This window comes from Vombatus ursinus, unplaced genomic scaffold, assembly GCF_900497805.2.
Source record: "Vombatus ursinus unplaced genomic scaffold, bare-nosed wombat genome assembly UNPS02011572.1, whole genome shotgun sequence".
NCBI lineage: Eukaryota > Metazoa > Chordata > Mammalia > Diprotodontia > Vombatidae > Vombatus > Vombatus ursinus.
Genome location: NW_020951350.1, coordinates 2,546,813 through 2,560,023, shown reverse-complemented (window position 1 = coordinate 2,560,023; position 13,211 = coordinate 2,546,813).

Below are 13,211 nucleotides of genomic sequence, written 5' to 3'. Positions count from 1 at the left end.
GAATCCATGTCAAGGAAGGATTTCCTGTGGGTGATGAGGTCCCCCAAATGCTTCTGCTTGTGGATAGGTGACGTGGTTTTGTTTACATCAACCCCAAGACATGGCAGATCTTTCTGGAAGGAATCTGTAATTGCATAAAGGAATTTGACTTGTCCATCTTCACAGGAAAGACTCAGGGATGAAGAAAGTCCATTTCCCAGATTTTGACCTGTATATGAATGGACACTATAGAGCTGGTCCAAAAGTATGTCTGTCTAGGACTGATAATACAGATAGACAATGACCTGGGCTTCTTTCAAGCTTTAGCTCAAGAACCACCTCCTCCAGGAAGCCTCTCCTGATTTCCCACAGGTGCTAGTGCCTCAATCCTCCCCAAGACCTAATTGTCTTGTTTTTATTTTCTATATATCTACATATCTGGATATTGTTCTTCCATATAGAATGTTACATCCCTGAGGATGGAGACTGTTTTACTTTTGATTTTATACCTACAGTGCTACACAGTGCCTGGCATATAATAGGTACTTAATTAATGCTTACTTTCTTGTTTGAATGATAATTCCTGTCCTCAGAAAGCCTACTGTTAGGTTAGAATTCATTTCAACAAGCTATTATTAAATTTCTATTATGAGTCAGGCACTGTACTAGTCCTGAGAATACAAAGTGGAAAGAGCTTATATTCCTGCTGGGGGGGAAACATATTTATGAATTAGATTGTAAGCTCATTGAGGGCAGGGACTATCTTTTGCGTCTTTTTGTATCCCTAGCATTTAACACAGTGACTGGCACATAGTAGGTACTTAATAAATGTTTACTGATTGATAAGTAAATGTAAAGTACATATGTAGCCCTTAAAAGTTCTTTATTCCAATTCCTACTCACGCTGAAAATTTTGTTCCTCAGAGCAAGGCTTCTTCATCCATCTGCCCCTCAGAGATCTAGGGGAAACCCTGAGGGAGACTAGAGTTCTCTAAGGCTCTTGGCTCAAGCCCTGACTCTTATGTTCTCCCCAATATCAGCCACCAGGAATTAGCACCCCAGTATCATTTAACATATTATCATCAATTGACTTTTTAATTTAATTTAGAAAATTTTAATTTTCATTAAGGGGATGTCCATTAATTGGGGAATGGTATGAACAGGTTGTGGTATATGAATGTAATGGAATACTATTGTTCTGTAAGAAATGGTGAGCAGGCAGGTTTCAGAAAAACCTGGAAAGACTCACATGAACTGATGCTGAGTGAAGTGAGCAGAACGAGGAGAACATTGGTTTTTTTTTTTATTAATAAATTTATTTATTTTTAGTTTTCAACATTTACTTCCGCAAGATTTTGAGTTCCAAATTTTCACCCCATCTTGCCCCTCCCCCCATCCCAAGATGGCATGCATTCTGAATACCCCTTCCCCTAGTCTGCCTTCCCTTCTATCTCTCTCCCCACCCCTTCTCTTATCCCCTTCCCCTTCTATTTTCCTGTATGGCAGGATAGATTTCTGTACCCCATTTCCTATATTTATTATTTCCCAGGTGCACGTGAAAGCATTTTTTTAAACATATGTTTTTAAAACTTTGGGTTCCAAATTTTCTCCCTTCCTCCCTTCCCACCCACCCTCATTGAAAAGGCAAGCAACTCAATATAGGTTATACACATGCAGTTATGCAAAACCTTTCCGTAGTAGACATGCTGTGATAAACTAACTCTATTTCCCTTAATCTTATCCTGCCCCCCATTTATTCTATTCTTTCTTTTGACCCTGTCCCTCCTCAGAAGTATTTGCTTCTGATTATTCCCTTTCCCAATCTGCCCTCCTCTCTATCATCCCCCTACTCTCTTGTCACTTTCCCCCCATATTTTCCTATAGGGTAAGACAGATTTCCATACTCAATTGAGTGTGTATGTTATTCCCTCCTTAAGTCAAATCCTATGAGAACAAGATTCACTCATGCCCTCTCACCTTCCCCCATTTCCCCTCCACTGTAAGAGCCTTTTCTTTTTTGTTTTTTTTTATGAGATAATTTACCTTGTTCTACTCTCCCTTTCTCCTTCTCCTAGTATAATCCTCTCTCATCTCTTAATTTTATTCTCCAGATATGACCCCTTCATCTTCAACTCACCCTGTGCCCTCTATCTATCTATCTATCTATCTATCTAGATACATACATATAATTTTTTCCCTCCAAGTACCCTAATACTGACAAAGGTCTCATGAGTTACAAATACCATCTTTCCATGCAGGAATGTAAACAGTGCAACCTTAATAAGTCTCTTATGATTTCTCTTTCCTGTTTACCTCTTCATGTTCCACTTGAGTCTTGTATTTGAAAGTCAAATTTTCTATTCAGCTCTGATCTTTCCATCAAGAATGCTTGGCAGTCCTCTATTTCACTGAATGACCATTTTTTCCCCTGAAGGATTGTACTCAGTTTTGCTGGGTAGGTGATTCTTGGTTATAATCCTATCTCCTTTGCCCTCCAGAATATTCCATGCCCTGTTGTCCCTTAATGTAGAAGCTGCTAAATCTTGTGTTATCCTGATTGTGTTCCCACAAGACTTGAATTGTTTCTTTCTGGCTGCTTGTAATATTTTCTCCTTGACCTGGGAACTCTGGAATTTGGCTATAATATTCCTAGGAGTTTTCCTTTGGGGATCTCTTTCAGGAGGAGATTGGTGGATTCTTTCCATTTCTATTTTGCCCTCTACTTCTAAAATATCAGGGCAGTTTTCCTTGATAATTTCTTGAAAGATGATGTCTAGGCTCTTCTTTTTGATCATGGCTTTCAGATAGTCCAATAATTTTTAAATTCTCTCTCCTGGATCTATTTTCCAGGTCAGTTGTTTTTCCAATGAGATATTTCACATTGTTTTCTAATTTTTCATTCTTTTGGATTTATTTTACAGTGTCTTGATTTCTCATAAAGTCACTAGCTTCCAATTGCTCTATTTTAATTTTTAAGGAAGTATTTTCTTCAGTAATCTTTTGGACTTCCTTTTCCATTTGGTCAATTTTGCTTTTTAGGGCATTCTTCTCCTCATTGGCGTTTTGGACCTCTTTTGCCATTTGGGTTAGGCTATTTTTTAAGGTGTATTTTCTTCAGTATTTTTTTGGGTCTCCTTTAGCAAGTTGTTGACTTATTTTTCATGATTTTCTTGCATCACTTTCATTTCTCTTCCCAGTTTTTCCTCTGCTTCTTTTACTTGCTTCTCAAAATCCCTTTTGAGCTCTTCTAAGCCCTGGGACTGATTCATATTTTTCTTGGAGGCTTTGGATGTAGGAGCTTTGACTTTGTTGTCTTGTTCTGGTTGTATGTGTTGATCTTCTTTGTCACCAAAGTAAGATAATATAGTTTGACTCTTTTTTCGCTGCTTACTCATGATCCTGGCTAATTACTTGAGTTTTAAACTCTTTGTTAAGGTAAGAGTCTGCTTCCAATGTGGAGAATGTACTCTCCCAAGCTTCAGGGATTTGTACAGCTATTTTCAGAGATACTTCTAGGGACCTGTAAATTTTCAGTTCTTCTAAGGTGGTATGATAAGGGGCGAGGTGTTTCCTGTCTACCGCTACAACAAGCTCCACCATGCCAGCGCTCCTCCTTGCCCCAGGACCACCCCTCAGAACTGTGGCCCTAATCCAAGCATGGGCAAAGGGAGAGATTCCTGCCTCAGCACTGGTAAAGAGATTCCTAAAATCCCCCTCTGATCAGCCACTGGATTCCCCCTCAGTCTGTGGGCTGGAAGCTCAGGAGGCAGCCGCCACCCTGGCGCTGTGCTTGGGACTTGCAGCTGAGACCTAGTTCTCTCTCTCACCACAGTCACAGACTTTTCCCACTGACCTTTCAAGTTGTTTTTGGCATTCATGGATTGAGAAGTCTAGAAACTGCCACAGCTGCCTGCGATTCAGTCCTCTGAGGCCTGCTCCAGGGTCACTGCGGCCTGTGCTCCCACACCGCACTGCGCTTCTCTCGCCACCCGGCATAATATACCTTTCTGATAAAACATCCAGGTTGTCTTGGGCTGGAAATTTGTTTCACTCTGTCTTTTTGTGGGTTCTGCTGCTTTAGAATTTGTTTAGAGCCATTTTTTTACAGATACTTGGAGGGGTTTGGGGGAGAGCTCAAGCAAGTCACTGCTTTCCCTCCACCATCTTAGCTTCGCCCCTCCCAGGAGAACATTGTACACAGTAACAGCAACACTGTGTGATGACCAACTTCGCTCTTCTCAGCAATGCAATGATCTCAGATAATTCCGAAAGACTCGTAATAGAAAATGCTATTCACATCCAGAGAAAGAACTATGGAGTCTGAATGAAGATTGAAGTATCCTACATTATCTCTTTTTTTTTCTTTCTCGTGGGTTTTCTCTTTTGTTCTGATTCTTTCACAACATGACTAATGTGGAAATACTTTTAATATGATTGTACATATACAGCCTATATCAGATTGCAAGCCATTTTGGGGACAGGAGAGGGGAGGGAAGGGAAATTTAGAAATCAAAATCTTATGAAAGTGAATGTTGAAAACTGAAAATAAATAAATAATTTTTAAAAATTGATTTATTTTCAGTTCTGAATTCTGAGAAGGCAAGAAATATGATACCCCTGCATATATATATATATGGAATCATGCAAAAAATATTTCCATGTTAATAATATTGTAGGGAGTGGGAAAAGCAAGAAAAATAAAAAAAGTGAAAGAAAAGTATGCTTCATTCTGCACTTGGAGTTCATTGCTTCTCTCTTTCTGGAGGTACATACAATTTTTCATCCCGAGTCCTTTTGAATTGTCCTGGATCATTGTAATTAATTGACTTTTTACAAAGCGATATTTACTGACAAGACATTGCAAGAACAGAAGGACAAACATTTCCTCCTCAACACTCTTCCCTATGCCACCTTGGTCCCTGGGTAGAGTGGGCTCAAACTTAAAGGAATTCTTACATAGTACTCACTTCTAAATGCAGCATAGCCAGTGGATGTCTCTCAGGTCTTCTTTTGACCCATTGTTATCCTGAGCCCAAGAACCACTTAATGATTAATTTTTGGGCCCTCCTGGTTCAGAATGAATGTAAATAGTAACTGTTTCTCTTTTGGCCAACAACCCAGAGGGTCTTCCCCTCATGTTTGATTTTTTTTTTTTTATTAAAGGGGCCATACCTTGACTTACTTCTTAAAGAGGCCTATACACTGAATGGGTGTTGCCTCACTCAAAATGAGAACTTGTAAGGACCTTAGCTTAAAAAGGCCAAGATTTCCACTGCATCCTGGGCCATGTCCACCTCTGGCTACTGGACCCAGATGGCTCTGGAGGAGAAAGTGAGGCTGGTGACTTTGCACAGCCCTCCCTCACTCAAATCAAATTCATTTGCAAGTCATGTCACCATCTCTCTGATGTCATGTTCTTCTTCAAGAATGAAGGACAAACCACACAATGCTGAGTCTAATAGACTGCTGGAGGCTTCAGTTCTCATTGACTACCTACACACCTGGCAATAGATGGCTCTTACTGGATCACAGGTGGCTTTATCTAATCTTTTGAAACTGATCAGGTTACAAAAAAGTATCTCCAATACTCCACCTAAGACAACAAAATAATAGAAGAGAGGCAGAAGTAGCTAACACCAGGGCCCAATAGTGCTCATGGCTTGAGGTCTACTTGGGTGGGGAAAGTAGGTCTCTGGGCTCATTCTTTCTCTCCCCACCCAGAGACTTTCAGTAATCCTTGCCTTACTTGCTCACATTTAGCAAGAGAGAAAAAGAAATGTTCCCTCTGGCTGGTTAATGCCTATTGTAAGCATGCCCCATTCCAGCTTAGCTTCCAAGCAGAAGTCCATTTCTTTACCACATGATTAGTGGAGCAGAGTCATTGAATCCTCGTGCTTCGTTCCACATCATCAGACCCTTCTAGAAAAAGTCCCTGAGTCTCCCCCTGAGATTAAGCAGCAGGAAGAGCTATTGGTACATATTTTAAGGATGGGATTCTTACTGGCTAGTCCTCTGTTACACTTTCCCTCCTGCTGAAAAATTTTCTGAGCTCAGCAAATTTCCCAAAGTGCATTTTGAACATGTTTGTCTATCTCCCCAGTACAGCATAGATCTCTGTGTCCAGGGAAGACATAAGTATTATCCCTTTACTTGTTTCCCCACTTGTACGCAGGAAAGAGTCCTGTGGCACAGACAGATCTTTCTACAATGCCATAGATAGGAGTAGCTATCACAAGTTCCTCAAATAGAGAGTTATGCAGATCCATCAAACAAGGGGTATTTTACAAAGTTTGTCAGAGATTACTGTTTAGCACTTGACAAAGCCCTTCCTTGAAGCTTGAAATAGCCTTCCCCAACTCAAAGACAATAAGGAAATATGAGACCACACTTGTAGGCTGGGGTTAGAGGACCTTGAACCGAAGACTAAGGCATATGGATTTAGGAACATTTTTGTTATTCATTCATTTCAGTCATATCCAACTCTTCGTGATCCCACTTGGGGTCTTCTTGGCAAAGGTACTGGAGTGGTTTGCCATTTCCGTCTCCAGTTCATTTTATACATAAGGAAACTGAGGCAAACAGGGTGAAGTGATTTGCCCAGCTAGTAAGTTTCTAAGACCAGATTTGAATTCAGGTCCTACTGACACCAGAGCTGGTACTTTATCCACTGTACCACCTAGCTACTCCAAAAAGTCTTTTTAAGAAATAAAATCTTTCCCTGTTAGCTTTTACATACTTCAAAAATAAAAGAAATATAGCCTCCTCTCTCAGAAGGAAACCTAGTGCCTACGGAGCTTCCCAGACTGTGTGCGGTGCTTTCTTCTAGTAGGGATTAGGGACCTGGGGTGGACTGGAAGTCACCACCATCCCCCCACCCTCAGGTGAGGAGCCAAACTGTCCTAGATGACCCTTCCATGATCCCCTCAGTGCATAACTGAGACAGTTATGCTGTCTCAGCTGGACAAAATTTTTACATGTCCCTTTCTACACAGGGCACACCAATCTTTCTCCAGATGGTCATTGTACCATGGGGGTACAGGCAGATTTCTTCTGTGACTCTATACCAAATGACATTTCTTTCAATGAATTCCTGCCATTGCAAGGGCAATCCTGGTAGAATTCAAAACTCACCAACAATGGGACAAATGGGCTTAGCCTAAAACAGAAGATAATGAAATCATCTAAACCCCAATAAACATAAGATTCCTAAAAGGAATTAAGCCTTTAGAGCTTTGGGGGCAGCTAGATGGTTCAGTGGATAGAGCACCCAGCCTGGAGTCAGAAAGGCCTGCATTCAAATCTGGCCTCAGATACTTACTAACTGTGTGACCTTGGGCAAGTCACTTAACCTCTATTTACTTTAATCCACTGGAGAACAAAATGATAAACTACTCCAGTATCTTTGTCAAGAAAACCCCATGGACAGTACGGTCCACGGAGACATGAAGAGTCAGACATAACTAAACAACTGAGCAACTCAAAATTTAAAGTTTTTAGGCCAGAAGGCAAACTTTATCCTATGGATATGCAAGTAGGCACCAGCATTTTAAGGTGTAATTTTATAAAGGATTCATAATATAACAGGTTATGGGTACTTAAATGTCTAGATATGCCTGAGTCATCTCAAAAGGGATTGATTTGACTTGTAAAGGAAAAATAGTAGAAAAACTGGCTGTATATATGCAGCCTAAAGCAACAAAGGAAAAAAATGCTAATTTTTCTCTAATGGATCCCCAAATTACAGTATCAGGTGGAGTATGTCTCCACTTTCCCTGTCTTCCATACTGGACTGATCAGCCACAGTAAACATGCTGTATCTTGACCCCAACATCATGTTGTCATTGGTCCTCTTCTAATAGGAAGGACCAACAACATTTCTACAAAATGCAAAGGGCCCAATATTTATTCTGGGAATAGGACTCCAAGAACACTAAAGGAGGAGGGATCAGGAAAGACCTCTTGGAAGAGTTCAGACTGAGCTTCGAAGGGAATTAGGGGTGAAGGAAGACTGAATAGAAGTCCTTAAAGCAGGGGTGGGGAACCTGTGGCCTCGAGGCTACATGTGGCCCTCTAGGTCCTCAAGTGCGGCTCTTTGACTGAATCCAAACTTCACAGAACAAATCCCCTTAATAAAAGGAGTGGTTCTGTAAAACTTGGACTCAGTCAAAAGGCTGCATCCAAGGACCCAGAAGGCCACGCATGGCCTCGAGGCCACAGGTTCCCCCACTCCTATCCTAAAATGAAACAGGGCAGGTAAATAAGACCGGTCATAGATGATAATACAATGAAGTGGAGAGGGAGACAAGAGAAGAAATGGGTCTCTAGCTGGGCTGGAGTCAGAGAACTTTGAATACAGTACTAAGGAGTTTGGACTTTTGACCATAGGAACATTGATTTAGAGTTGAAAGAGACCTTAGTGATTCCCTCCCTCTCCACTCCCTCCCCCTCAGTTTTATAGATACGGAAATCCAGACCCAACGAGGTTAAATAACTTCTTCAAGGTCATACAGGCATGAAGTGGCCAAGCCAAGATTTGAACCCACTCTTCTGATTCTGATTCTTCACTATATGGCTTTGGCCGTTGACAGGGGGAAACAACATTACAAAAATAGTCTTCTTAAGGAGATAAATCTTTCCCTTGCTAGCTTCTTCATTTTTTTTTTCCATTTAGGTGGAAATGAACATTCTCCTCTCCCCTACTCCCGTCTTCCCTCCTACAATGACATCTGCTTTTCCCCGGGAGTCTGGGAATAAATCGTATATTATAGTTTTGCTGCTAGATCTGACTCCTGTTAGACCTGATTTAGAGGATTTTAGGATTCTAGATTATATGTTATATATCTCTCTGTATATAATATGTATAATATATAATGTAATAATACATACATACACACGATATCTCAAAAATCTTAGTGCGGTTTTAAGTCATTCACTTGTTTTAGACTTTTTGTGACCCTGTTAGAGGTTTTCTTGGCAAAGATACTGGAAACAATTTACCATTTCCTTCTCCAGTTCATTTTACAAATGAGGAAAATGAGGCAAACTGGGTTAAATGACTTGCCCAGGGTCACACAGCTAGTGAGTGTTTTAAGGCCAGATTTGAACTCAAGAAGATGAGTCTTCCTGACTCCAGGCCCTGCACTCTATCCACTGTGCCACTCAACTTTACTAAAGCTTAAAACTGCACTAAGATTTATGGGACACCCTGTATAATGGAATGAAGAGACTACAGACAGGGAAATCCCTTGTCTATTCCAATATGAAAAGCACTGTGGTATAGTGGAAAAAGAGTGGTTTGAAAGTCAAGACACTTGAATTCTTTTCTTACCTCTAGAGTGAACAAGCTGCCTGAACTTGGGATCTCATATCTCTTATTGGCTAGCTTTGGTTTTCACTTCTGTAAATTGGGAGTCTTGAACTCGATAATACCTAAAGTCTCTTCCAACTCTAGATACCCCAAGTGCCTTCCAGCTCTAGAATTCCATATGTTCCCACCAGGAGTCAGATTTTCCTGTTCTTGTTTTAAACCTGTCATTTTTCACCCCAAGAATTCAGGACACTGGTCTTTATTCACAATCAGGAATTATGAGTGGTTTGGGTCTGAAATTGGAAATTTAACCATTTCTTAAGATCCCACTCTGCCTTATCCTCTAGCCCTCCAAATTTACTTACATATACTCCCTACTTGGGCTTTCATTCCTAAAGCTCTGAATTCTAAGATAGACCATAAACCATAAACCACAGCCTCCCCTACAATTCTTCAGAGAATCTGGTCCTTTACTTAATACCCTCTCCCCCCCCCCCCCAACACCCCCACATACACATACACACACTTTCACACATAACTAACTGTTGAGGACAGAACTAGAGCATCTACTTTGTCATGCTAAGGGAGGCCTTTGCAAGTCAAAAGGCTGATTTTCCTTTTTGGGGTAGAGCTGGGAAATAAGTCTTCCCACCCCTAGTAGCAGAATGACAGCACCTTTAACTGCATATGAAAAGCAGTTTTAGTGAGCAGGTCAGAGGGGAAAGCTGAAGCCAAAGACTGGATTGAGCCTAATGCACCTAGCCTTTTTACCCTAAAGAGTTCAATGAAGTTCTAAATCTCTTTCTCTGCCTTCTCCACCTATCCCATAAAAAGGTCAGTGAATAACAGGGAGAAAAAAAATCCTCCATCATTATCCACTTGTTCAAAATGGGAGAATTATAAAATCTTATTAAAATGAATGTAAAAATTGTCTCAGTGTGTAATTGGAAAAAATAAAATACCATTAAAAAAGAAATGGAAGAATTAGTAAAAATTTATGAGAAAATAGACTCTGGACAAATTGAGGGAATTCTATTTCTGCCTTTTACACAGGCAGGACCATCCTTTGAAGGATGTTTTTTGTTGTTGTTGTGATTATATCGTTTGCCATTTGAGGGATGCTTCAGGGACAGCTCATTCCTTGGCCCCTTGTGAAACCTCTCCTCGTCCTCCAAACAGACAGACCAAGGTGTCCTTCTCCCCAGAGAAAGAGATGAAGGACTATTCTTTACTGGGAGGAAGAGGAGACGAGTTCAAAGGGGGTCATTGAGGAGAGGAAGATGTGCAACACTTTCCCCTCTGACCTCTTGGTCTCCTTTTCTTTTAAAGTACATTTTATTGATGCATTTTGGTTTTTACATCACTGTCATTTCTGGGGGGATGGGGAACTTCTTTTCTTTCCAGATCAAACCATCCCTTGTGGCAAAGAAACTATTAAGCAAAACTATCAGTTGCGGTGACTACCTCTCACAATGTACACAACGTTCAGTCCCAGTAGTTTCCTTTCAAAGTTATGGGGAAGGCAGTGTAGACGTCATCATCTGTTTCTGGGATCTTTATTGGTTTTCCAGTTACTCAGATTCCACTTCCTTTTAGTGAGATTTTCATTTACATAGTTGCTGTCATTTTCTATGCTGTGGTTTGGGCTCTATTTATTTGGGTCTACATCAGTTCAATCAAGCAATCATAGTTTAACAAACCCACGGATTTAGAATTGGAAGGGAATTTACAGTGGACAGAGAGTTGAACCTGGAATCAGGACAACCTGAGTTCAAATCCAGTCTCAGACACATTAACTGTGTGACCCTGGGCAAATAACTTAACCACTGCCTGCCTCAGTTTCCTCATCTGTAAAATAAGGATAATAATAGCATCTACCTTGCAGGGTTGTTGGGAAGATCAAATGAGATATTATTTGTAAAGTACTTGGCAAACCTTAGAGTATTTTCTCAATGCTGGCTGTTATTAATTCCAACCTCCTGAATTTACAAAAAAGGAAAGTCAATAAGCAATTATTATTTCCTACCATGTTCCAGATAGAGTCACTCTATTAGGTTCTGGGGATATAAAGAGAAAAAAGAAATGATTCTTGCATTCAAAGAGCTTGTATTCTACCAGTCTATACACATTGTCCCCATCTTTTCTGAATTCCTCATGCTGGTCATTTCTTAGTGCTCGGCAATCCACCATTACATTCATATATGATAGCTTTCTCAGCTCTCCTCCAATCATTGGACATCTACTTTGTTTTCAATTCTTTCATAACAGGAAGAGTGCTGTTGTGAATATTTTTGTTTACCTCTTGGTTTCTTTCCCAACAAATATTCATTAGGACAAAGAGGTGTGGGGAATGGTGGCGATGGGGGAGAGGGCAAGGTGTGAAAACCTCACTGTTTCCACTCAGGTTACAGAATGTGATATACAGGCATGCTGGAGTTTTATTGTTCTGGGACATTATAGAGGATCAACTTGTTAAAAATGACCCGACAGGAGAGGGGAGTTAGAGTAGAGTGGGGAGGGGAACCACTAATGAATTTGAATAATGCTGGGGTGTGATGGAATGAATCCCTGACACAGAAGTGATGGATGGAGAGAAATCAGAATTTCTTTTGTTGCCTGGCCCAGAGTTAATCTGGAAGAGACTGATTAATGTGATTGATTGCATCCAAGGGACAGGATGGATGGGGAAGAAGGCATACTGCCTTGGAAGGGAAGGCAAGGGAACTCTGAATCTTCCTATTTCCTTGGAAGCTTTGCAGCCAATTTAGGGATTTCTCCTGGTTTCTGGAACTCTCAGACATAAGCCTTAGGGAGTATTTAGGTTCCCCTCAGATGGCTCTTTGCAGGGTGCTGGAGAGGGTGGTGGTGATGAGTAAGGAATCCCAAAACAGCCCCTTGGAAGGAGAAGACAGGGGAGAAATGGTCTACTTAGAACAAGAGCCCAGTTCTTTGCTTAGTGAAGAGTATTAAAGCACTAGAAGAGAAAATCTAGCAAGTTTTCATGAAGCCAGTCCCTCAGGGCTCAGTGGGGAGCTCAATTAGCCAATAAATATTTATTGAGAATTTGGAGCTTAATGTCAGGGGTGATAATAAGGCTTGTTGGACCCCAAGAGCCAGGCTTGTGCATACATCTGTCTGATGTATGGAGTCCTCAGGAGGCCATCTCCAACTGGAACAGATCCCATTCCCTCTAAAAGCATTCCTTTTCCTTGTCAGTCGGGGCCTCAGTTTTGTCATCTGTGAAATGGATGATGCTACAGAAGTTGTTATTTCCAGTTTCCCACTTAACCCTGTGGATCACTGGGAAGCAAAGCCACAAGCTGAGGGGTTGGGGAGGAATGTATCCCAACTATCCAGTGTTGTTTAGTGGTTCAAGGATGATCCATACAGAAATATGCCATTCCTCTACCCCCAATCCCTAAGCATTTATTATTATTTAGTTTAATTACATGAACATTGATTCAGTACCTACTAAATGCAAAGCACTTTGCTGGGATTGGGAATATAAAAACAAAAAACTCAACAGTCTTCTTCTCCACAAGATTACTTTTCACTAGAGCCAAAAGTCATGTACACAACTAATTTATTATTAAGTTGTCCTTGCATGTTACTTATGTGCACATTCTGTTTTGTCCTTACGTGTTACTTGTATGTTACACAAGGAATGTTTATTATAAATTATCCTTCCATGTTGCTTATTTATGCAAATGCTGTTTTATCCTTATATATTACTTGTATGAAGGAAATTTATTATAAATTGTTCTTGTCTTAGCTTTTCTCATCAATACAATGATCCAAGACAATTCTGAAGGACTTATGATGAAGAATGCTATCCACCTCCAGAGAAAGAACTGATGGAGTCTGAGTACAGAAGGAAACATACTTTTTTTTTTTTACTTTCTTTATCTTTCTTGTTTTTTTGTTT